The sequence below is a fragment of the Lactuca sativa genome, chromosome 6 (genome assembly GCF_002870075.4).
Source record: "Lactuca sativa cultivar Salinas chromosome 6, Lsat_Salinas_v11, whole genome shotgun sequence".
Lineage (NCBI taxonomy): Eukaryota > Viridiplantae > Streptophyta > Magnoliopsida > Asterales > Asteraceae > Lactuca > Lactuca sativa.
In genome coordinates this window covers 154301262-154328248 of record NC_056628.2, presented here as the reverse complement: position 1 = coordinate 154328248, position 26987 = coordinate 154301262, and the positions used below count along the sequence as shown (strand labels likewise).

At 40.4% G+C, this 26987-nt stretch overlaps 1 non-coding gene across 1 annotated transcript; it reads right to left on the bottom strand.

Moving 5' to 3' along the window:
• Positions 1 to 9572: 9572 nt before the first annotated feature.
• LOC111901245 (small nucleolar RNA R71) lies at positions 9573 to 9679 on the bottom strand. Its single transcript, XR_002853452.2, has one exon. It is a non-coding gene; the product is annotated as a small nucleolar RNA R71 (small nucleolar RNA).
• Between the last annotated feature and the right edge of the window lie 17308 nt (positions 9680 to 26987).

Sequence of the window (26987 nt, the reverse complement as noted above, 5' to 3'; positions counted from 1 at the left end):
TTCCTCTTGTTCTAAATCTTCTTCTTGTTGTTGTTGTTAGCATTGTTGTCATTGTTTTTGCTTCCTTTAGTTAGTTACGGGACGACGGTTGTGACACTTTGGCAAACCCCATGATCAACGAGAGATTGTTTCAGTTCCTTGGCGCTGTCGAACGTTGTGGGTTTGGTAGCTAGCACACTTCCTCGAAGTTGGGGCGACAGCCCCCAGATATACCTTTCCACCTTCTAGCTTTCCAGAACCATCATTCTTGGGCAAAGTATTGTCAAGTCACTGAATCTATTTGTATAGCTTGTGATGTCCGAGCCTACCATCGTAAGGCCCCAAAGCTCCTGCTCAAGCTTCTAGATCTCGCCCCTTGGGCAGTATTCTCGTAGTAGCATCCGTTTCAGGTTCTCCCAACCCATGGAGTTTGCCACCACCAGGGTTAGTGACTTGACGTGGCTATTCCACCACGTTAAGGCTCGCTCGGAGATAGTACAGGCGGCAAATTTCACTTTGCTTTCTTCGGGGCATAAGCATATCTCGAACACAGCTTCCGTTTTCTCTATCCATTGGGATACAGCCATCACTCTCCCAGTTCCATTAAAGGAGATGGGTTTGCTGTTAGAGAATTCCTTATAGGTAGATTCCCCGAAACGACCTTGGTTTTGGCCATTTGTAGAGCTGTTTCTCCCTCCTCCTGATCCGTTGTTACTCATTTGTGCCATTGTTGTGGTTATGGTGGCTGTTACAACAGCCTGAAATGTAGCAACATCCATTGATGGAAGGGGTGGTGGAGGTGGTGCTGGTGCTTCGCTTGTATTGAAACGTCGGGGATTTCTTCTTGGTGGCATGATTCAGCCACAGGTTAAGAGACAAATACTTTATAAGTCATTTGAAATGATTATGGAAGGTTTATAAATTTTAGTTCTGAACATTTTTGGTTTTTTCATGTTAACGAAAACTTTCAAAAGAAAACAAGTGTATGATTCTTTTAAGAATTAAATGGGATACTCAAGGAAATAATAAATGCATGTCAATTTCATTGATATTAGTATATGATACAACGATCAGGAAAATTTGACCTTTTATAGGTCTAGGGTACATCAATGAAAATGGGAAAATTTGACAGCATTCCGGCCTCCGAATTGTGTACTCACAATCCCTCGTGTTTACATTTATACAAGAAAGGTAACACCAACACTTAGCCGATAGGTATAAATATAGCGTCAGTAGTACGCGTTCTACTCCGAGCAGGTAGCACGCAGCGGACCATGGTAGGTGGTTGGGGAAGCCTTAACTCGGGCTACCTGACGTTCAGCCTCGATGATACGCCTCTCCATTGTGGCTTGTTTCTCATGGAACTCCCTTACTTCGGCTCTAGCAACAATAATGTCTTTCTGAAGGGAAAAGGTGTGCTCTATTTTCCGATCGTGTTCTTCGTCCAGACGACGAAGACGTACTGCAGTGACAGCAACGGTGGCCCCAATGTCCAAGAGTTGGTTGGCATTTTCTCTTGCTTGCTCACCTTGGTTGGCAATGCGAAGAACCATGACAGGGAGTGCCCTGTCAGCCGAACCCCCGTTGCTGAGGTTATAAAAGCCTCGTGCCATGCCGTAGGGTGGGCGTTGCCCTTGTTCCCTACTCCATTGCTTCAAATCCACAGCCCAGTGCGGCGCCGGGCCCTGAAAGTTTTGTCGGGGAATTGCTGCTTCTTGGGGAGCATTGTAGGCCGCAGTGTAACATCCCCCTCTGGCACGTATCACAATATTGTCCGATTTGGGTCACTCGGCACGAGGACTTCCCAGGGGGTCACCCATCCTGGTACTACTCCCGCCCAAGCACGCTTAACTGCAGAGTTCTTATGGGATCTGCTGCCCTCACGGCTTTAAAACGCGTTGTGACAAGGAAGGTATCCACACCCCTTTATAAGGAAATGTTTCTTCTCCTTCCAAGCCGATGTGGGATCAGATCTAACCCACTTTCACCCCCCCCCCCCCCCATTATAGGGTTCGACGTCCCCGTCGAACACATCGACCCGTGCCCTGGCTCTGATACCATTTGTAACATCCCCCTCTGGCACGTATCACAATATTGTCCGCTTTGGGCCACTCGACACGAGGACTTCTCAGGGGGTCACCCATCCTGGTACTACTCCCGCCCGAGCACGCTTAACTACAGAGTTCTTATGGGATCTGCTGCCCTCACGGCTTTAAAATGTGTTGTGACAAGGAAGGTATCCACACCCCTTTATAAGGAAATGTTTCGTTCTCCTTCCAAGCCGATGTGGGATCAGATCTAACCCACTTTCAGAAAGTGGGTTAGATATGATCCCACATCGGCTGGGAAGGAGCACTAAGCATTCCTTATAAGGGGTGTGGATATCTTCCCTATCACAACGCGTTTTAAAGCCGTGAGGGCAGCAGATCCCATAAGAACTCTGCAGTTAAGCGTGATCGGGCGGGAGTAGTACCAGGATGGGTGACCCCCTGGGAAGTCCTCGTGCCGAGTGGCCCAAAGCGGACAATATTGTGATACGTGCCAGAGGGGGATGTTACAAATGGTATCAGAGCCAAGGCACGGGTCGATGTGTTCGACGGGGACGTCGAACCCTATAATGGGGGGTGAAAGTGGGTTAGATCTGATCCCACATTTGCTGGGAAGGAGAACTAAGCATTCCTTATAAGGGGTGTGGATACCTTCCCTATCACAATGCGTTTTAAAGCCGTGAGGGCAGCAGATCCCATAAGAACTCTGCAGTTAAGCGTGCTCGGGCGGGAGTAGTACCAGGATGGGTGACCCCCTGGGAAGTCCTCGTGTCGAGTGGCCCAAAGCGGACAATATTGTGATACGTGCTAGAGAGGGATGTTACACTCAGGCTCCGAGTCTGTGCTCCTACCATCTCCTTCCTCTTCTGATCATTCGTATGGGTCTTCCTTAGGATCCTCTTCGGATTCCTCTTCTGGTTCTTCCTCGAGAATTTCCTCTTCGGAATCCTCTTCGTGGTCGTCCTCAATCCAACCTCCATTTCCTTGGTTGGGATAGTAGGGGTCCCCGGGAATGTGAAATCCTACCATTTTGTCTAGTCGAGAAGTAGAGGTAAGAGAATTTTATAAAACTTGGGAGTAAAAAGGTATTTTTTGATAAGGATATATATATATATATATATATATATATATATATATATATATATATATATATATTGACAAATATTTATTTGATGATTTCCTAATTTTAACTAAATACTGAGGTTTGCACGATTACTATTGCATTTATAGTTTGTATATCTTATGTGGTTTGCTATACTTAGTTCACTATAAACAATGCTCTGATACCAATCTGTCACACCCCAAACCAGAATGGCGGAAACATTCGGGGGTGGGTGACTGCATGTAGTATCATAACAGTTGAATATTGTAAAGAAAGTAAACACAACCATCATATATATAACAAAAATTTACATTGTTGCATGTAATACATGTTTCAAAAGAATATTACAAATATGATGATTTAAAATGTTTTGATAATAGACTCCTTAGCATTCCTTCTCCAAAAGCTGATGGTTACCTGTATTACTGATTCCCTGAGAAATACAAGTAGTTTTGAAAAAGTGTCAACAATTAAGTTGGTGAGTTCATAAGCGTTTTTATACTGAAATTTGTATGTCTTTTAGTAAAAATAAATGAACGTGTTTTCCAGAAAATCCAATATTTTCTACCTATAGTTTGAAAAAGTTCCAAAGACTGGAGTGCAATACTATCTTTCGTGCTCAAATGGTCAAAGTGTATTTATACTCAAATAATGTATTTACTGAATGCATTCAAGAGTCTCATAAATCAAAGTTATTTTAATACTTCCGTGTGAGTTTTATAACCATGCTATTGACCCAGACTGCCTGTAACAACGTTCTTCAGGCGTTGTAGTGTTATGACGTTTGTCACCCCAGACCTGCCGGTCTAACTGTAGCTAGCAGTTTAGATGCGGGATTGTCAATCCCGTATAGATATATACATAAGTATCACTCTCCCTCCATGAGATTATGGTTTATGATACATGGCTTGAAATGCTTACTTGAGAGTACGTTGAAGCTAAATGTCTCACAACACTTAGTATTAATAGATTTATGAAAAGAAAAGTCTATATTTCATGTAGATGAAAGTATTTCATTTTCACAATGTTTACGTAAAGATGTAATGAATCACTTGTAAACTATACCCATTATAGTTTTTCGGAAAGTGTGTTCCATTTGGTGATAAAAACTCGATGTAATTCTAACTTTATATGTAAATTATAACGTTGATATCGAAGTTATTTAACATTTATAAAAATGTAGGTGGTGTATTTGGATCTGATAAAACGATAAGTTTTTCTTGTATTGCACTTGTATTCCCCCCCCCCCTAAAACATGAAAAGACGTGAAAAGAAAGTAGGGGTATGAACTCACCTGGAAGGTGTGATGATTCGAAGAAAATGAGATTTTTCTCGGGCGGCACTTCGACCGGAAAGTGGCGAGATTCTTGGGAATCTCGGGGCTTCGGACCTTCGTCGGGGCTGAGGTATGAAACCGGGGTGTCGGGGTCGTCTCGGGATGCTAAATAGGAAGTAAAAGTGAGAGAGAAGAGAGAACTGGGAAAGGAAAGTCGGAGGTCTCGCATGGTATTTATAGGTGAGGAAAACTGCCCTCGTACGCTGGGCGTACACCGAAGTACGCTGGGCGTACCCCCGTACACGGGGCGTATGTCAGCGATGGCGTCACGGTATCCGGTCTTTTTACCATTGTACTACTATTGTAGAGACCTTCAACTCTCGTTTAGGTTGCGTCGGCTAAAAATCGCTCAATCTTTATTCCGAGTTTTTAGCTGTCTACCAATGTTCCGAAACTTAAGAAAAATCGTAACTTCCTCATACGAAGTCAGATTTGGGCGTTCTTTTTATGCATGCTCACGGTTTAACGTAATCTATGACTTTCGTTTAGGTGCCTAAGGCTAAAAAGTATTTTATTGAAGTTTCACTTTTTACGCTTATCAATGTTTTACTGGGTGTGTCGTGGATTTTCGATTGGTCATAACATCTTTTTTATAATTCGGATTTGAGTGTTCTTTATATTTTGGAAACCTTGGCACGAGATCTAACACTTTATGCATCCCAATTTAGATTTTAGAACACTTCATTACGCTGATTTCATTGATTCTAAATAGTTTATTATATTTGACTTTTTGAATGTTACATTGGTTTGAAAAATATCGGGTTGTCACAAGGTGGCTCGTAGCACCAATCTTTGTTCCGAGAGAGCTGTGTTGTTTGTCTGCTAGCCAGCGAGGCGAGTTTTCTTAGTATACTTTATGCTACAGTATATGTCCTTTTATGTTAGGATGTTGATATGTTGTGGTGATATGTTAGACTTGTAGATATGTTATGATTACCTGTATTTTCCTGTTGTTGTTTATTTGCATATGTCGACATATTGTGGTTGGTTGGGTTGAGACGGTCTTGCTTTTTGTTGTAGGCCAAGATATACGGGCGGTCCAGTTGACACTCTAGACCCAAGGAGAACGGTCACGCCTCGTGCTGTAGGCTCAAGAGAGAGGTCTAGTTATATGTTGTAGGCTGAAGAGATCGGTCTAGACATCCTTGTGAGGCAGTCCAGTCAGATTGTAGGCTTGTGTATGCATGCATTGTATGTGTATTGGTTTGTGGGTATTTTAGGGAGCTCACTAAGTTTTGGCTTACAATTGTGGATTTAAATGTTTTGGGTACTTTAGAGGACCAGGGAAAGCGAAGATGTGACAATACACATCATCTTGTTGATTTATGTTTGAGAGATGTTATTGATATTCTGAATTTTATGATTATGTTTTTGAAATAATGAATTAGATAACTTGTGGTTTTATGAAGATGTCTCTTGAAAATGAAAAATTTTACTATATTTGTTGGGACATTACACAAATTGACTCGAAAAAAAAACAACTTTAATGATCTAGAAAGCACGACAAAACCTTAATGGACTGAATGAGAAGATATGCAAAACATTGTAGGACTAATATGCCATTTTTCCTTGGAGTATAAAGAAGATCGTAGTCAAATAGGGACTTGAAAATCAATAAAGGTTAGACAGAATTATCAAGGAGATGTATATATTTTTTTATTCAAGAAATGATTATATATATATATATATATATATATATATATATATATATATATATATATATATATATATATATATATATATATATATATATATATCATAAAAGTTCTTTACTTAAAACAATTGTAGTTTTTCCAAAGTAAAACAATTGTAGTTTTTCCAAATAAATTAATTTTATAAGGTTGTAAACATATTAGTAATAAATAATTATAGATAAATGAACTTTCACAGTATAATATTATTTTGTGTAAAATGATGACAATATATAGAAAGTGAATCATGATAGGATACATTAATTATGTTTAAAAAACAAAATTTAGAATATAGTTATGTTTAAGAATGATTTTTTGAAAATTTTAAAAGTTTTTAGCATTTTTTTAAAAGAAACTTGCATTAAAGAAAAATTTTCATTTCGTAGTTGTGAGTTTTTACTTTTATTTTAAACAATTTATAAAAGTTACTTTAAATAGGTCAAAATTGTAAAAATAGTTCATGTGATATGTAGAAAATTGCTAATTTGGTCTAAAATATTTTAGACTATGACCCTTGTTTCTAAACTTTCATTTTGTTGCGGTTTTTGTTGATTTTTTTGAAAAAATTCTTAAATTGACGATTATGCCTTTGCTTTTATTTTTTAAGTTTTTCTCTTTTATTTTTTCTATATTTATATGAAAATTAAAAATAAAAACAGCACCCACCCTTACTATCCTACCACACCCACACATTTCATCTTTCTATATCCTCCCAACCCCACCAGAATAGTCAGTCGTAAAAATCAAAACGTCGCCGCCTCCATTACCGGGAACCGCTATTATTCGTAGGAAACCACTACCATCGCTTGAAATCACTACCATTTAGAAACAGAGCTTACAATTTCCAAATCTATTTGTGGTCGTTGTTTCTTAGTGTTTCTTGATATGAACTCTGATGAACAAACATCCTAGATCTGAACTCATGTGAAACCTTGATGAAGACAAAGATGATGATGTCGTGATCCTTCACAATGGTAAGGGAATTACGAAACGTCAGGGAAGGATAAAAATGATGGCGGCAACGAGTTAAGGTTTGTTGAAGAAGATGGTGTTAGATCTCCCTTTCACAGATCGACGACATCAAAACTCCCAAGGGTATTCAACTCCACTTGCGGAGATTTGATAGGGTAGCGACTCCGATGAATGAAGAGGAAAATATGAAGGGTGGGGTATTTTGACATTGCCATATTTACACTTATTTTTAGGCAGTATTTAAGTACATTTTTATTAATAAATTGATAATATGTTTAGAATAATGATACTTATGAGTTTAAATTGTTATTTTCAGTTAATACAAAGGATTTTCGAAGAAAGGGACCAAAGGTGGCAAAATGGGGAACATGGGAGGCTTGGAAGACAAGAAAATAATAAATTCACGATAAGAACTAAATTCACGACGTGGCGATGAAGCCCACGACGTGGCATGGGTGTTCCAGAAGATAAGCATCGCGACGCGGAGGATTTCCTTGAAGGATACGGATTGCTTGAAGCCCACGACGTGGCGCAACCTGGCCACGACGTGGCGCGAGTTTTTAAGGATTATATAAGTTCTCCTGATTATTACGAAAAGGGAGACTTTTGGCAGAAGAAAAAGAGTTCCAGGAGACGAATAAGAACGAAAGAAAGGTTCTGGAAGAGGGTTTTCAACACCAAAAGAAGTAAAGGTTTATTTTTAGAACATGTCTTTCATTAGTTTTAGCTGTGTTAGTTTAATTACTATGATGAGCAGCTGAATCTAGCTACTCTTGTTTAGCTAGATAAAGCTTTGAACTTATGAATAGTTATATGATTATGGATTAAGCTTAGTTGGTGAAAATTTTCTTGTGTTTGATTTGTATGACCTAGCATGTTAATATTTGTTTATATAATTGCTTAATTACATGTTCTGTGTAGCTTAGTGACCATTGAACTGCATGAACCTGTGTACCTAATAATTTAGTGAATATTGAATTGTTAGAGCTAGGATTGACCAATCTTAGTTAGTAATTAGAATAAATAAAAGTTTAGCTGTGCTAGAGAACGAGAATTGTGATCATAATTGCGTTTACACAACAAATCTTATATAGCATATTTACAACTATAATTAGTTCTGTGTTTAATTATGTGTGAACATACATGGTTTGACATGAATTAGTTAATTATTGGTAAGATAGAACTAAATTACTAATATAATTAAAAACTAACTTAGTAATCCGTAATTGTTAGCTAGCCATAAGGGAAAAGTGGATTCAATCTAAACAAGAGTATGTGTTTTTACTTATTGAATTGGATTTAAGTTCATCTGATCTTGTAAAATCAGATAAAACCCTTTATTAAATTTGTTAATAAATTAGGTTAATTTAATAGTAAGTAAATTAATTAGAACACCGTTCCCTGTGATCGACACCCGACTTACCCAAGCTATACTGTAATCTGACTAGGTACACTGCCTATAAGTGCATAGATAGTTAAGTTTGTTAGGTTATAAATATTAAAATTAGTGAGTACTTTTGTGCACATCAAGTTTTTGGCGCCGTTGCCGGGGAACGGCTTAGTTTTTAGTTTATTTATTTGCATTAAATTAATAGATCCTTCTTGTGGAGTCACAGCCACAAAAAGTTAATTTTTCAGCAAAATAAATTTTTTTTTACAGAGTCCACGACGTGGCCACATACTTGCCACGACGTGGACAGGCAAAAAAAATTTAAAATTTTTTTTTAGTTGGTAGTTAGTTTTTCTTATTTTAGTTCAGTTTTACGTTTTAGTTTAGCAAGTTGCAGGAGTTCATGACCAGAAGCTCAAACACACACTTGGTGCCACCACTGGAAGACCCCGAATCTGCACTTCACAAGAAAAAGACGCCCTTGCAAGAATTAAAGTCAGCCTTTTCTAGGAAGTCGGGAAAGAAGACAGGAGAGTCCAGTTCATCAGCGAAGCACAAGAGCAATCTTGAACATTTGGATCACACACCCGTGCAAACCGAGTCCGAAAGCGATACCGAGCCAGAATTTGAAGAACACACAAGTGAACCCGAAAACGAGCCAAGGAACAAGATGGCAGCGATTGAAGAAATGTCCATGGGAGCATACAAAAAGTGGATCCGAGATGATATGGGTCCTGGGTTAGTCCAACCCGCAATTCCTGCCACTGCCACATTCGAGCTGAAGGGACACATATTGACAGCACTGAAGGACATTCCATTTTTCGGAAAGGAGCATGAGGATGCTTTTAAGCATCTAGACGAAGTCAACGACATTGCGGATTACTTCAATGTCCCAAATGTCACCAGAAATACAGTCTTGCTTAGGATGCTTCCCATCACTTTCAAAAGAGCTGCTAAGGAGTGGTTAAAAGCACTCCCACCAGGTACAATCACCACTTGGGCTCAAATGCGTGAGCAATTCCTGGACCAGTTCTGCCCGCCATCCAAGATAGCCAAACTCAAGAAGGCGATAGCCAACTTTGAGCAACAACCGGGGGAGTCACTATACGAAGCATGGGAGCGGTACAAGGGCTTACTCAGAAATTGCCCTCAACATGACCTAAATGTGCAGCAAGAGATGTCAATCTTTTATGATGGGGTCAATGTAATGACAAGACAACTCCTTGATTCTCAAGGACCGTTGACAAAGAAAAATCCAAGGGAAGTCAAGGAGCTCATCGAAGAATTCGCGAAACACTCCTGCGAATACCATAACCCGAGGCAAGACGGAAGTAAAGGCGGTGGAGGGGCCCAAACTGAAGACATTGCAGCTGTCATGGCCATGCTAAATAACATGGATCGCCGGATAACACAAATGGACCAGTCGATACATGCCATAAGAGTGGGGTGCGAGCGATGCAGTGGTCCACACTTGACCAAGGACTGCAATATGGATGAGTTTGGGAACAGAAAAGCTCAAGTGTGCTACTCTAGTGGGGATAAGTTTGATGACGACTGGAGGAAACCAAAGAGGGAGTGGCTGCCATATGAAGAGTATAAAAAGCAAAAAGAAGAGAAGTATAGGCAGACAGGTCGAGGCTTTTACCAAAAGGAGCAGCCACCAATCGAGAAGAAACCCGACCTAGAGACCATTTTGATGAAGTTTATGGAGACTTCGGAAAAGAGACATGATGCCACGGATTCCGCTATCATGGAACAACAAACATTGATAAAAAAACCAGCAAGCCTCCATCCATAACCTTGAAGTACAATTTGGTCAACTAGCCACTTTAGTCCATGAAAAATTGTCCCCGAAGAATCCCGAAGTAAAAGCCCAATCTCACGTAATGGCCATCGATACTGAAGAAGATACAATATCCGAGTTCCTGGAGGCGTTGGAAGAACAACCGCAGCATCCCAAGAAATCAAGAATCGAAAATGGAGAGAATGCTAAACCAGGATCGCCACGACGTGGCACACCTCTGACCACGACGTGGCGCAAGTCTAAGCAAAAATCTTTTGAGCCTATTCCAGATTATCATCCACCTATGCCATTTCCCACCCGTACAGCACTTAGTCAACTGGAGAAGGAACATTTAGAGTTTGTGAAGCATGTGAAAAGGATTCCAATTAATACTCCCTTTGTTGAGTCCTTATCCAAAGCGTCCGAGAACCAGAAATTACTACAAGACTTGATAGATACGCGAAGGCAATTAAAGAAGCAGTCTACAGTAATTCTAAGTGAGCAAATTTCAAAAGTTGTGTTGGGAGAAACACCAGAAAAGATGGGGGATCCTGGACGCCTCACTCTTCCATGCGAGTTTGGGAATAAAATGAAGGTTAATGCTTTAGCCGATTCCGGGGCTAGCATTAATCTAATGCCTTTTTCATTTTATCAAAAATTGGAGATTCAGAAGATGAAGGCTACAAAAATGAAGATCCACATGGCAAACCGTTCGGTGACACAACCCCGAGGCATAGTGGAGGATATTTTGGTGAAAATTGGAAAATTTGTTTTTCCAATAGATTTTGTAATCTTGGACATGAAAGAAGACACGGATGTTCCGATAATCCTTGGTCGGCCATTGCTTAACACTGCTGGTGCCCTGGTTGATATCCGCGAGTCAAAGCTCACTTTGAGGGTTGGGGATGAACAAGAAGTCTTCGGGATAAGAAATAACTTTCAAGAAGATAAAGAAGAGGTGTTCACGATTAATGAGGAGAATGAACTAGAAGAGTTGGAAAAGCTTATGGAAGAAGAGATAAAGGTAGTTCATCAAGACAAGAGGACAAAACCAAGGGCATCTGTTCCGTATTTGATTGAAGTCATAGCTTACAAGAACCCACCTTCTTGGGTGAGCAAAGAGGACGAGGAAATGACAAGTGATGAAGAGGAAGTCACTTCAAAAGTAACAAGGCCGGTGGTGAAAGAAGAGGGGAACGCTATAGAGAGCAAGGAACACACAAAGGACACAAAACGAAAGCATGAAGAAGATGGAAAAGCAAAAAAAGAAAATTCAAAGAAGGCGTATAAAAGGAGAGTTCAAGCCTATAAACGGCGGTTCAAGGAACAAAAGATCCTGGTGGTAGACTCTTCCGAAGAGTCAACGTAGAAGGCACGGAGTCCAGCTCAAGACTCCAAGAAAAAGAAGCGCTTCTCGGGAGGCAACCCGAGTTTGGTTTGCAATTTTTTTTTCTTTTTTATTTTCTTTTTAATTAGGAAAGACATCAATTCATCATCTAAAAACCGGTAATAAGCAGAGAAATAGCTGTAGGGGACTTTAAATAATGAATGATTTGCAAAGAAATTAGTTAATAAGATGAATATTATTAAAATTTGGCATATGACAACTCCCACGACGTGGGCATAGCCAGCCACGTCGTGGGTTAAACTATAATTCGCGATCTTAGGAAATTTAAGGCCCACAACGTGGGTAGAGCCCGCCACGTCGTGACCTTTAAAAATCAGGGGGGACCAATCGCTTAAAACCCTTTGACCGAGAAACCCCTTATCCCCCACTTGGAAGACTGCCGCACTCACGGGAACATCACGACCCTACTGCCAATTTCTTATTATTCTTCCAAATTCATTGCAAGATCTTGCTAATTACTCCATTTGGTATGTGTTTTACTCATTATTTTGCAATTACTTCTTCCAATTTCAAGTTTTCGTGATTAGGGTTTGAATGATTCACGAAATTGGTTGAATCTAGTGTCCGATTTTAGTTTGCATGTTATTTAAAAGTCCATAGGAACAAACCCCAAGAATTATTTTTATGGAAATCGCACGTAAACATGACCGATTCAGAATCTGGGTTCGACGTGACCCACGACGTGGCGCATCCTGGCCACGTCGTGACTTCTGGCAGACCATTTATATATGTTTTAATGTGTTATTTGTTTGCTGCTTTGCTTTGCTTTTGTTTGCAGAATGGGACCACGACGAGCTGTCCAGCAGGAAGAGGAACCGATAGATGTAGCAAGCATACATCCTTTATACCAGTTTCCTCAAAACATTCCCCGACCGTTGCTAACAACCTACGAGAATCGGCTTGGATGGTTATACAATAGGGAGTTTGCAATAGCCCCAATTATTGATTGGGGATGGCTTGGTAGAGTGGGAATGGTAGTGGAGCTGGACCGTTATTGGTCGAAGACTTATGTTGGAGATCAATTTTCGTTCACTTATTACGGCTGGAGGAATTTATTCGCCATTCAAGAACCCGTGTTCCGGGAATTGTCGGTAGAATTTTTCTCTACCGTTTGTTTTGAAGAGCGCACCCTTGATGTCACCTACAATAGGGCACTTGTGTTTCGTCTTGGAGGTGTATATCGTGAGTGTAGTCTTCAGGAGTTTGCTTGGCGTATGGGGCTCTATACGGAAGTGGAGACGCAATCTCCATTTTTTATTCCTTTTTTGCTTGGATGTGTGCGGGATTTTACTCCGGGTACTTTGGATGTGCAGTTTTGGCGGGGCATTTCTAACCATGAGTACAACACTCGTGACTCGAGTGAGTCACAAATACGGAATCCTGTTTTCCGATTTTTGCACCGCCTTATCACGTTTTCCATCAATCACAAGCATCATGGTGATAAGGTCCCCATCCAGAATCTATTTTATTTATGGACACTTATTACCTCGGGGGTTTGTTGTGATTTGCCTTATATGTTGGCAAGGTTTATGGGGAAGAAAGCGGCCAATTCTAGGCCTGGGAGCCCGATTACTGGGGGGCATTTGGTTCTCGCCTGGCTAGGTCATATCAAATTTTGACCCATGACTTTGTGAGGAATCTCACTCGATTCCCGGACACAGACTTGACCATTCAAGTCTTGGGTGTGATGCGCGTGGTGGTGAATATCGGGGGTCGCTTTGTTATACCACCGATCGATGACGAACAGGAGGAAGTGCAGCCGGGACAGCAGCCACCAGCCAGGCCGAGGCATCGGAATGTGCGGGCTAGAGGAGAGGTCGAACGAGAGCATGCTGCTTCGCAGTATGTGCAGGGAGTGCCCACCGACCCTTTTTAGAGTCGGGTGGGAACGTATTTGGATAATCTACGAGGTCATGCTATTTACCATACCCAGCTTACTGAGGGTATCTATACACATTTGGGTGTGACACGACCACCTTCTATGCCACCACAGCATCCCAATTTTCCGACATGGGAGGAGCTATGGCGTCCGCAAGATGATGGAGCAGGGCCGAGTGGAGCACAAGATTAAGATGATGATTGATTTTTTTTGTTCTGTTTTTGAGTAGTTTTTTTTATGTTAACTTAGTGTGTGATGTAAAACTTTATTAAGACTATTATGTTACTTTATTTTTCTTTTGGGTTGATCTAATTTTTCAGATTAGCGTTGGAATTCTAAGGAGCATAGAAGGTTAACTTTCGAGTCGTGTTTGTCTAGTCAAAGAAGCTTAGAGTCGTAAGTCGGAACCACAATTCAAGATAAGTGTGGGGTCTATTAGGAGAGAGGTTATAGTTGGGAAATATATTTGCATAGAAGCATTGGAAACCAGTTAGCCATTGGTCAAAGCTGCTAGAGTAAATAAAGCAAACAAGTCATTTTCTGTTGAGGTTCAGTTTCCACGACGTGGACTCCTTGTGCCACGTCGTGGCGCTCTTGCAATTTATAGTAGTTTAGCTTTTTGGTGTTCGCGGTTTCAACCCATTTCACGACGTGATCCAGTTTATCATTGCCACATTTTTCCTTACAAATACACACTATGACGAATTGACGTTTTGAGTTCGGTTCGTGGTTTATTTACGTATTCAACCAGTTCTACACCAAGTTTCTATTTTTGGAAGTCCAATTGTACATTGTCCACGCTTTTGGAGATGCTCACGCCACTATCCCAGGAGAGTCTGTTCCTTTTTCTCCCTTATCTTTAATTTTGATTTGTTTTTATACATACAATGAGGGCATTGTATGAAATAAGTGTGGGGTAGGGGTAGAAAAAGTAAATTGCTAGAAAATTTTGAAATTACAATTAAAATTAATTGAATCTAGTAATAATAATTTGAGCTATAATTGCTAGTATTATGCGGGATGATCCGATGAAAGTTCAAATGTTTAGTTGAGCCAATACACGTTATAGTGCATTTGTGGCCTCCCTTATTTTAGTGAAATCATGGAACAGAAACATAACCCCGCTTGGTTTGAGGGATGCAATATGTTTAGCAGCCTAAACTTGAAATGTATCCAGGAAAATTATTATCATTAACCAATAAAGGTTGAGGTTGAGCGCCTCTGCTTAAGCATGTAGGTTTTGAGTGAAAAAAAAGGGTACATGTGTAAAAAAAGAGAGAGAGAGAGAGAGAGAGAGAGAGAAAGAATTACGGAAAGAAAAGTGATCAAAAGATCAAAATTCTTAAGAAAATTGAAGATACCAGAAGTCAAATCAACAATGGTGGTGAATTCAAAGAAACTAGAGATCAAATGTCAAAGAATTGAAGAATTCCAAAAAAGAGCTCCATAGTGGTATCGGAAAATTGTAATTCTAGTTTATGTATGCTTAGGTTGCTCAACTAAAAATACCTTGAGGTTAGGAGGTTTTCTGCGGATGGATTCGGAGGGTTGCATAAAATGAGCATTGTTCGGAAAAAGTGGGCGAGTGTTTATGAAGATTGTGAGTATTTAAAGTATGGGGGGGGGGGGGTACTTTAGGAGAATTTTAGACACAAATGCATGCGTTGAGGTTTTGGCATAATGGTTGAACTAGAGTCGGATTGTTCTGTGTAGTTTTAGTAATTAAGAATTAAGTTGAAATTTGCTTGAGGGCAAGCAAAGCCTAAGTGTGGGGTATTTTGATATTGCCATATTTACACTTATTTTTAGGCAGTATTTAAGTACATTTTTATTAATAAATTGATAATATGTTTAGAATAATGATACTTATGAGTTTAAATTGTTATTTTCAGTTAATACAAAGGATTTTCGAAGAAAGGGACCAAAGGTGGCAAAATGGGGAACATGGGAGGCTTGGAAGACAAGAAAATAATAAATTCACGATAAGAACTAAATTCACGACGTGGCGATGAAGCCCACGACGTGGCATGGGTGTTCCAGAAGATAAGCATCGCGACGCGGAGGATTTCCTTGAAGGATACGGATTGCTTGAAGCCCACGACGTGGCGCAACCTGGCCACGACGTGGCGCGAGTTTTTAAGGATTATATAAGTTCTCCTGATTATTACGAAAAGGGAGACTTTTGGCAGAAGAAAAAGAGTTCCAGGAGACGAATAAGAACGAAAGAAAGGTTCTGGAAGAGGGTTTTCAACACCAAAAGAAGTAAAGGTTTATTTTTAGAACATGTCTTTCATTAGTTTTAGCTGTGTTAGTTTAATTACTATGATGAGCAGCTGAATCTAGCTACTCTTGTTTAGCTAGATAAAGCTTTGAACTTATGAATAGTTATATGATTATGGATTAAGCTTAGTTGGTGAAAATTTTCTTGTGTTTGATTTGTATGACCTAGCATGTTAATATTTGTTTATATAATTGCTTAATTACATGTTCTGTGTAGCTTAGTGACCATTGAACTGCATGAACCTGTGTACCTAATAATTTAGTGAATATTGAATTGTTAGAGCTAGGATTGACCAATCTTAGTTAGTAATTAGAATAAATAAAAGTTTAGCTGTGCTAGAGAACGAGAATTGTGATCATAATTGCGTTTACACAACAAATCTTATATAGCATATTTACAACTATAATTAGTTCTGTGTTTAATTATGTGTGAACATACATGGTTTGACATGAATTAGTTAATTATTGGTAAGATAGAACTAAATTACTAATATAATTAAAAACTAACTTAGTAATCCGTAATTGTTAGCTAGCCATAAGGGAAAAGTGGATTCAATCTAAACAAGAGTATGTGTTTTTACTTATTGAATTGGATTTAAGTTCATCTGATCTTGTAAAATCAGATAAAACCCTTTATTAAATTTGTTAATAAATTAGGTTAATTTAATAGTAAGTAAATTAATTAGAACACCGTTCCCTGTGATCGACACCCGACTTACCCAAGCTATACTGTAATCTGACTAGGTACACTGCCTATAAGTGCATAGATAGTTAAGTTTGTTAGGTTATAAATATTAAAATTAGTGAGTACTTTTGTGCACATCAATATGGTTTTTGTCGGTGATTCTCCCTTCTAGATCTTGAAACCAAAAAAAAACCATGATTCATAACCCATATCGACAACGTTAGGGTTACAGATAACCAACAATGACAGTAACTTTTCAGATCGGAGGTGTTCTTTTCCTGAAAACAAGGGTGTTCCGATCGGAATTTTTCCATGAGGTGGTGGTAGCGGTGTTCAGTTGTGGTGGTGGTGGCGATGGAGACAACTGTGGATAACGGTGGTAACTATGGCGATGATGGCGTTTATATCTTCTGAAGATTTGGGTGGTGGTGGTAATTCTTTGTAAAACTGGCAGAAGATGGGTATGGTAGGCTGTTGTAAAATAAGAGAATGAGATTGAGGTGGTGAGGTGATGGGTAGGGTGGGGTGTTTTTAATTACTTTAATATAAAATGGAAAAAGGAAATAATAGAGAGCAAATCTATCATTATAAAAAGTTTCAAAATTCTCTTAAAAAATTGCAACAAAATGAAGGTTTTAGACCAACGGTGCTAGTCCAAAGCTTTTTGGACTAAAATGACAATTTTCGATAAACACATGGACCATTCATGCAATTTTGTCCTTTAAATAGCTTTTGGAAGCTTTTAGTTTATGATTTTAAGTAATATTACATTTTTGTAGAACACTTTTACACAAATAAAATGTAGAGATTCCAGCTTTCTAGTTCCCACTTACCAATGTAACATCCAAATTTTCAAACCAAAATTTTCATTTTTAAATTCATCTGAAAACATTGTTTGTAAAAACAATCTCAAGAAAATCACAATGTCAAATACAAATGATCATCAAAATATCATAGTGTCCCAAAATATCCGGAATCAAAAACTGCAGGTGAATGTGTACAATCAAGCATTCACCTTCATGTGATCCTCAAAAGTACCTGAAACACATTTCATCAACAACTGTAAGCACGAATCTTAGTGATTTCCCTAAAATACAACATACAATAAAATAAAAAATATACACTTATGGTTTATCAATAACTTTGGAGACTACCCAAAGTCTCAGTGGGCAAACATCACGCAATGTGGGTTATTAGCAACCATAGAGACTACCCAAAGTCTCAGTACACACAATAACATATATCACAGTAATAGAACATAGAACCAGCTGGTCAACACATAGATTCTACCACACAGGTAAGAACATTGATGAGGCTCACCTCGCACAGATGATTGATAGAACTTACACTCGAACTGTCGGAACTAGACTCTGCCTAATAATTACACCTGTTAACCCTGATTAATAATTAAGGTAATTTCCATACTCCACGAATCCCAAGCCAAGTCTAATCCATATTTAGGGAAAAATACCATTTTGCGCCTTCCAAGAACAAAAGCCTCACTAGTCACTTAAGACACAATTAGCCCAAAAGTCAAAGAAAGTCAATCCCTGGTCGTATGCGCGGCGTACACAGCTCTACGTTGGGCGTAGAGCACTTAGCTATGAAGGAATGGTCTCGCAACTGGTTAAATTGGGTGTAGCCAGGAGTACACTCGACATACACAGTTGAGACCTAAAACTCTACTTTTAATCTCTTAGTCATTAATACATTTACTCCAACTTCATATTTGACCCTTAAAGGACGTATTAATCCATAAAGTATTTGACTTTAAGCCTTTGCATGGCTACAAAGAGCTAAATCCTAAAACCCTAACATTTTACTTCACTAAAAAAAACTCCATAACTCACGCATAGGAGAAAGGAAAGGACCATGGTAACATTTTTATGACTCTAAACACCTTAAAAATTTTGAAAAGACAGGTCATATGCTTTGTAGTATTATGTACTCACAAAGATCAAATTTTTGGGACAAAATGAACTTAAATCTAAGCCTAAATAAGATCTAGCAAAACAAGCTCCAAGGTATGAACTTTATACCTTCAAAATATGAACAAAGAGATGCAGATTCTGGATCCAAAGGCTTGAATGCACCACCATTTTTGGAATGATCTTCCTTCTCTATCAAGAACACTCAAGGATCACCTTCAAGCTTCAAATCTCACCCACAAAGGCAATGATTTCGATTTTAGGGTTTGGAGGAAATGGAGGCTAGTCATAAAGATGTCCAAGGGGATTAAGATGTTTAAATAGGGGACACAACCCTAAAAATTTAGGGTTTAGAAGTTGCACGAGTACGCCTGACGTACTCATATATACGCCCAACGTACTCTTCCTCCGCCATGGCCCTCATGTTGACTTATGCCCGTTATACAAGGCTGGTATGCCCAACGTAAAGGGCTTAAAAGTAATTTTAAAATGCTAAGGGTTTAAATGGAAATACCTGGAAACGAGTGTTACAATTCTCTCCTACTAGAATCAGACTTCGTTCTCGAAGTCAGCCTCTACGAACAGGTTAGGATAATTCTTTCGCACATTAGTCTCGGGCTCCCAAGTCCACTCAGAGCGTTTCTGGTGTTGCCACTGAACTTTGACCAAGTCCACTACCTCGTTCCTCAAGGTCTTCACATTCCTATCCATAACCGCCAGCGACCTCTCGATGTAATTCAGGCAACTATCGAATTGAGTGTCCTCCAAAGGAACCACAACCTCTCATTGGCTACACACTTCCTCAACTGGGAAACATGGAAGGTGTTGTGAATCAGAATCAACTCCTCAGGCAGCTCTAACCGGTATGCTACATTACCCACTCGGGCTATTACTCTGAAAGGGCCAATAAACATGGGGCCCATCTTGCATGACTTCCTGAATCGGATAACATCTTTCTAAGGTGATACCTTTAGGAGCGCCAAATTTCTGACCCGAAACTCCAACTCAGAGTGTCGTTGATCCATATAACTCTTTTGTCGGCTCTGGGTCGTCGACAATCTCTTTCTGACCTGTTGAATAAGTTATGTTGTCTTGAGCACTAACTCAGTGCTCCCTATGACTCTTTGTCCGACCTCACCCCAACAAATAGGATTCTGACAATTCCTCCCATACAGGAACTCAAAGGGAGGCACGTTAATGCTAGAATGATGGTTGTTGTTGTAAAAAACCTTAGCCAAAGGAAATTAGGAGTCCCAGCTCCCACCAAAATCAATGATGCTGACCCGTAACATATCCTCAAGCATCTGAATAGTCCACTCGTTCTGCCCATCTGACTGCGGATGATAGGCGATACTGAAATGCAATCGAGTGTCCAACTCCTCATGGAACCTCTTCCAAAATTTAGAAGTAAAACGAACATCCTGGTCTGACACAATAGAAGTCGATACCCCATGATGTGCCACTATCTCTCGAACATAGATCTCGGCCAATTTGTCGGAAGAAGAGCTCTCACTTATGGCTAAGAAGTGAGCACTATTCATCAAACGATCAACTATTATACATATAGCATCAAAATCCTTCACAGTCTTTGGCAATCTTGTAAAAAAATCCATCATGATCTACTCACACTTCCACAGTGGGGCCTCCAAGGGTTGCAACCTGCCGTGAGGGCGTTGCTGTTCGGCCTTGACCTTCCGGCAGGTCAAGCACCACTCCACGAACCAGACCACATCTATCTTCGTATACGGCCACCTATAGCTATGTTGCAGGTCAAGATACATATTTCTAGCCCCCAGATGAATGGATAATCTCGACTTGTAGGCTTCATCCATCAACACCCGTCAATCCTTGCCAGCATACGGTACCCAAACCCGTCCATGAGGAGTTAATAACCCCTACTGGCAATATCAAAGGCTGAAATCTGACCCATCACTCGCTCACTCTTCTGATTCTCCTCCTTGATAGCCTCCGACTGCACATCTCTGATCATCTCCAAGACTGGAGTCTTCATAGTCATCCTCAAACACACATCCTGAATCAGGGCACTAACTATCCTTTGGCTCAAGGAGTCACCCACCACATTGGCCTTGCCTAGGTGATACAAAATCTCGCATTCATAGTTTTTTACTACGTCAAGCCATCTCCTCAGCCTCATATATAAATTAGGCTGATCCATAATTTACTGCAGACTCTTATGGTCCGTGCGGATAGTACACCGAACCCTATAAAGATAATGGCGCCAAATCTTGAGGTCGAAAACTACCGCCCCAACTCTAGATCATGGGTGGGATACTTCGCCTCGTGAGGTTTCAGCTTCCTTCAAGCGTACGCAATCACATGCCCTCTCTACATCAACATAACACCCAATCCTGAAATGGATGCATCACAATAGACCACGCAATCCTCAACTCCCTCTGGGAGGGTAGGTACTGACGCCTCGTAAAGTCTCTATCGAAGAGTCTTAAATGATGCCTGCTACTCATGCCCCCTTGTAAACACAACATCCTTCCTTATCAACTTAGTGAGAGGAACAACAATCGTGGAGAAGTATCGAATGAATCTCTGATAATATCCTATCAAACCGAGGAAACTCCGAATCTCAGATGGAGACTTCAGAACCTCCCACCGCATAACCGCCTCTATTTTGGCTGGGTCAACCAAAATATCGTTCTGATTGACAAGGTGTCCTACAAACTGAACACCATGCAACAAGAACTCTCACTTAGAGAGCTTGCGTATTGCTTCTCCTTCCTCAGAACCCCAAGAATCTCGCGTAAATGCTCCTCACATTGCTCTCTAGTCTTCGAATAGACCAATATAATATCGATGAATATGATCGTTGACCGGTCCAACATGGGCCTACACACCCGGTTCATGAGATCCATGAACGCAGTCGGTGCATTGATGAGACCAAAAGGCATCACCATGAACTTGTAATGCCCATAACGAGTTCTAAAGGCTACTCGAACGAAAAAAAATCCTCTCATAACAGATCCCAAAGTTGAGAGGATAACTCTTGCATCTCGGGTGGCGCAAGGTAATACGGTGCCATGGAAATCGACGTTGCAACAGGGATCATGTCGATCTGAAACTCCGCCTACCTCTTAGGAGGTACACCTGGGAACTTCTCCAGAAAAACATTACGGAAATCACGTACAACATGAACATCATATATGGAAATCTACCTCTTCTCATCAATCTGAGTATCCACCGCATATGCCAGATAACCTATGCACCCATACTATAAACATTTCCTTGCCCTGGCGGCAGAACAGAAATCCGATCAATCCATTCCCACGATAACACAAATATCTCCCATCGTAATATGGATAAGGTCTCAAATCATCACCAATTGTCATTCACAGTCAATTAGAGCCACAAACCAGCTCAATCAATCCATTTACACGATAACACATATATCTCCCATCGTAATATGGATAAGGTCTATCGGATACCCAACACCAAAATTCTCTAATACACAACCCCGATAAATTTCCGTAGCGGAGACTACATGCTCGTCAGCTATAGAAATCCTCAATGGTCTACTCAAGGCCTCATGTGCAATGCTAAAATCATGACAAAAAGATGATGACATAAAAGATCGACTCACACTCGAGTCAAACAACACTACAGCAGGTACAAAATTCACAAGGAAAGTACCTAACAAGAGAAATATCATATGAAAACATAAAAAATCAACAGAAATAATAAAGAAACACATACCAACCATGACATTCGGTGCCGATTAGGCCACCTCTATCGTCAGCTGAAATGCTCTCCCTCGATCCCTCGGAGCCTTTACCTTCCCATGTCGGCCATCAATAATACGTAAGGTAGTAGGAACAGGAGCTTGAACTGTCCTTGATGCAAGTTGAGGACACTCGGACCTCAAATGACCTGTCTGGTTGCAATTGAAGCAAACCCGAAATCCCTTGGGGCAATCCTTTGCCATATGCCCTTCTTTGCCATACATGTAGCAAATAGTCCCCGACCGACATGTTCCCTCATGATCCTTGCCGCACTTGCCGCAAGTGCGGCCCTTCTGGCCTCCAACTCTTAAGTTAGTGGGTTTGAACCACTTAGTCTCTGACTGCAACTATACTGGCCTCCTATCTTTCCCTGAGTCTCCCTCACCTCTCTTGCCTAAGTCTCCAGCTCAATCTCCCTCATCCTGGTATTGATCTGTAGCTCAACTAATATCAGATGTGAAGTGTTCGCCACAAACTCACGGATATCACTCCTCAGGATACTCAGATGCTGACTCACATGTGCCTACTTTGAACACACGTGCTCAAGGGAAAATAGGTCCCTTTCATGGAGCATCCTTGTGATTTTAGTCAAAGTCTTTGTCTTCTGCTTGAGATACAGAAACTCCAGGGTTAACCTCTCTCTCTCTCAACCACTGGCACAAACTCATCTCTAAACATCTTGGTGAATTTCCCCCAAGTCACTGCAGAACATTCTGCAATAGAATATTCAGTCGTCACAAACTTCCACCAATCATTCACTCCCAGGAGAAGCATGTTCAGCGTAAAACGAACCCACAAATTTGCCGGACAGGAGAAAGTGTAGAAACAACTCTCAATATCAAAAATCCATCTCATTGCGGAAATTGGGTCCTGGGTCCCGTCAAACTCTGGTGGCTTCGTGTTATTGAACTCCTGGTACCACAATGAATCACCCCTTACGGTCTCGCAGCAACAACAATTGTGGTGGCTATAGCAGCAACAACCTCAGTGATAGAGGCACAGTGTTCGTCAAAAGTTTTGATCAGCATGATCTTAATAGATGTGAACATCTCTGGTATGGCCTCTCTGATCATCATGGCCACCTTAACGGCAATGATCCTATAGATCTCATCATCACTGGCACTCGGCCTCTCGGGATAACTAGAGCCTGAACCTCGGGTAACCACCATACTGAAACACACAAGAAAACTATCATAACACGCTAAAGTGCATGCACAAACTTTTGGGTTTTTATTCAAAAATTTGGTTTCACATCCGATAAAATGACAACGGAAGCTTTAAAATGTTGAATAAAACTAATACTATTTTTCCCACCAAGGATCATTTTTCAAGAGTTAGAAAGATTAAAACAACCATAGAAGGGAAAACATAACAACCTTTGAAGACTTTGATCCTCATGGGAGGTTGGAAGTTGATGAAGTGTGGAATGAAACTCTAAAGCAAGAGTTCTCTACAAGTATCCACCAAGCAAGAGTAGAACCATCAAAACATGCTAGTATTCACTTGTAATTTGTTGTTCAAAATCCTTTGAAATATATACCAAATATATGTTCAAAGGTGAAGCAACAAAGGGACTTTTTCTAGCATCAAAATGCAAGAGAATGGAGAAGAAAAAGAGCCTTCAAATTCCGAAATATGGTAATCCTCTAGATAGTATGGAGCTCCAGGATTTGGTTCTAAGAAGTGGAAGAAGAAGACTTGCAAGAAGTTATAAGAACTACTCCCAAAAGCCTTCCAAACCCTTCCTTATATAATGGCCAAAAAGGTGTAAGGATACCATAAAGTAAAAGGAGGGACAAGAACCCAAAAATAGACAAGAATGTAGGTCTGGGAATAGAAAATCATTACAACAAATCTCCATCCTGAAGTCCTTGGATACATGGGGGAAAGAGGGTGGTATCCCGAAGTTAGTTCAAAATACGTTAGACAAACCCGAGGTTGGAGCTATAAGACAGAGTGGAGGCATCATTCAGAAGGAGTCTACATCAAGTAACACCAACATCAGACAGTGTCTCCGTAAGGTTGCAGATGGTCATTTTATCTCAACGATGAAAAGTGTTATGCTCATCGGGTGTTGCACCATATAATGGTGATACTATTAAAGCTTTAGAGGACAAACACCCTTTCAGACCACTCCCATCCATGTCGAGCCCCATAATTTTTGAACCTCCCCTTGTTGCATACTTCGACTGTGTATTTGGTTGCATCAAATCCTTCCCTAAAGGAACTTCTTGCGGGAGATATGGCTTGAGGGCTCAACACTTACTAGATGCCCTTTGTGGAGAAGGTTTTGCTATTGCCAAAGATCTCATACATGCTATCACTTCAGTGGTTAATTTATGGTTAGCGGAAAGATGTCCAACCATTTTGGCAGAGTTTGTTGCATCCGCTCCTCTCACACCTCTACTTAAACCTGACAACGGGATCTTTCTGATTATAGTAGGCACTATATGGAGACGTCTGGTTTCCAAGGTTGCCATGAAAGGTGTGGGTAAAGAAATGGCCAAGTACCTTAATGATTTTCAGTTTGAGGTTGGCGTATCCGGCGTTGCTGAGGCTGTGTTACACAGTGGCAATAGGGTGTTGAGTGAACACCATGCTGATGGGTCTCATGTAATGTTGATTGTGGATTTCTTGAATGCCTTTAACCTGGTGGATCGATCAGCATTGCTCCATGAGGTTAAGAAGATGTGCCCTTCTATTTCTTTGTAGGTGAATTTCTTGTACGGGCAAGCAACGAGACTTTATATCGGAGACCAACATATATGGTCGGCCACTGGGGTGCCGCAAGGTGACCCCTTGAGCCCTCTTCTTTTTGCTCTCGTTTTGTACCCGCTTGTGCACAAGATTAGAGACAATTGTAAACTCCTTCTCCATGATTGGTATCTAGATGATGGGACTGTCATTGGGGATTCATAGGAGGTGGCTAGAGTGTTGAACATTATTCGATTGCATGGTCTAGGTTTGGGTTTGAGTTGAAAATCAAGAAAACAGAGATTTTTTGGCCCTCTTGTGATGGTAGGAAGCTTCATGTCGATTTATTCCCAAAGGATATAGGGAGACCTTCTTTGGGGGTGAAGCTCCTTGGGGGGGCTGTTAGCAGAGATGCATGGTTTATTAGCGGGCTGGCCATGAAGAGAGCGGTCAATGCTGTTGATTTAATGGGCCTTCTTCCACAACTATGTGACCTGCAGAATGAGCTCCTTTTGCTTCAATCATGTATGGTCATTGCAAAACTTTTCTTTGGTTTAAGGGCATGCCAGCCGGTACACATAGAAGAGGCAACTTTGTTCTTTGACAAAAGATTGTGCAGGTCTATCGAGGATATGGTGGTATGTGGAGGCCCCTTCTTTGGAAACATTCAGTGGTGCCTGGCTTCCTTACCTATTCATTTCGGTGGTTTGGGTTTGTACTCGGCATACGAGGTTTCCACCTACGCATTTGTAGCCTCGAGGGCATAATCTTGGGCATTACAAGACCACATCTTACGTGACAGTGGCGTATCTGGTATGGACTCAGATTACCTATATGCTATGACTCGTCTCTGCGATACGATTCCGGGATTTAACTGTAGCGGTTTCACTAATAAGGAAATGGCCCCCCTAAATCCCCAAAAGCTTTAGTGTGTGCCTATTTTAGCAAAATCGTCAAATATACGGAAGTCCACTTCGACATGACTGTCAGACAATAGCAGTATTTGAGTGTCTGCGGGGACCTCATGCTCAGGATTTTCTGCTAACTATCCCTATTGATGGTCTTGGTCAGCATATGTCTCCTGTGGAGTACCGAACTATCCTTCGTTACCGCCTTTATGATTCTCATATTCCCAATTGACAAGATATGCCCAATTTGCCGCAAGGCATGTTTGGATACCTTTGGGGAACATGCGGTTTATTGTAGAGAGCTCCCTGGTTTCAAGTACAAACATGATGTGGTTCGGGATGTTCTCTTTTGATGCTTGCCGGCGTGCTGGTATTTCTATGAAGAAAGAAGCGCCAGTGAACTTTTTGATGGACCCGCAGGATAGAAGGTCCACACTTAGACCAACTAACATTTTGGTCTTTGGATGTGGGGTCTCCTCTCGTTGGTTTGGGGAGCGGGGGTTTCACAGCTGGGCATGCCGCTTTGAAAGTCGCTGCGTGCAAAGTTGTAAAGCACGAGAATGCATGTATAGAAAATCAACATGCGTTTGTACCTTTTACATTCGATACATTTGGTTTTCTCACACCAGAGGTGGTGGAGCTCCTCAATGGATTCCAACGGGTCAAGCATTCTAATGTCATATCTCCTAGATCCACAAATGTTGTTTTCAAAAGAATTGGTTTTGCCATCCAGAAAGGGCTAGCGATGCAGCTTGTTGCCCGTTTGCCTTCAATCGATATGTATTGATCTTAAAAAACTTGATATATTTTTAAATAAAAAAAACCAACATTGTCCCAAGCATGGTAAAAGAAGACCATGCTTGGTATCCTTACAATTTTCGAAAAATCATGCACAAAAAAAGACAAAATTTGTCTAATGGCTAGTTTATATACACATACATCTTATCTTTATAAAAATTAATAATTTTTATAAAGAATTCCCAACATATATATATATATATATATATATATATATATATATATATATATATATATATATATATATATATATATATATATATATATATATATACCTTTTATATAAGGGTTAATGTCATAAAAACCATCAAGTTTTCAGGGTTTTGTCGGTTTTGCCCAAAGTTGAAATTTATGTTC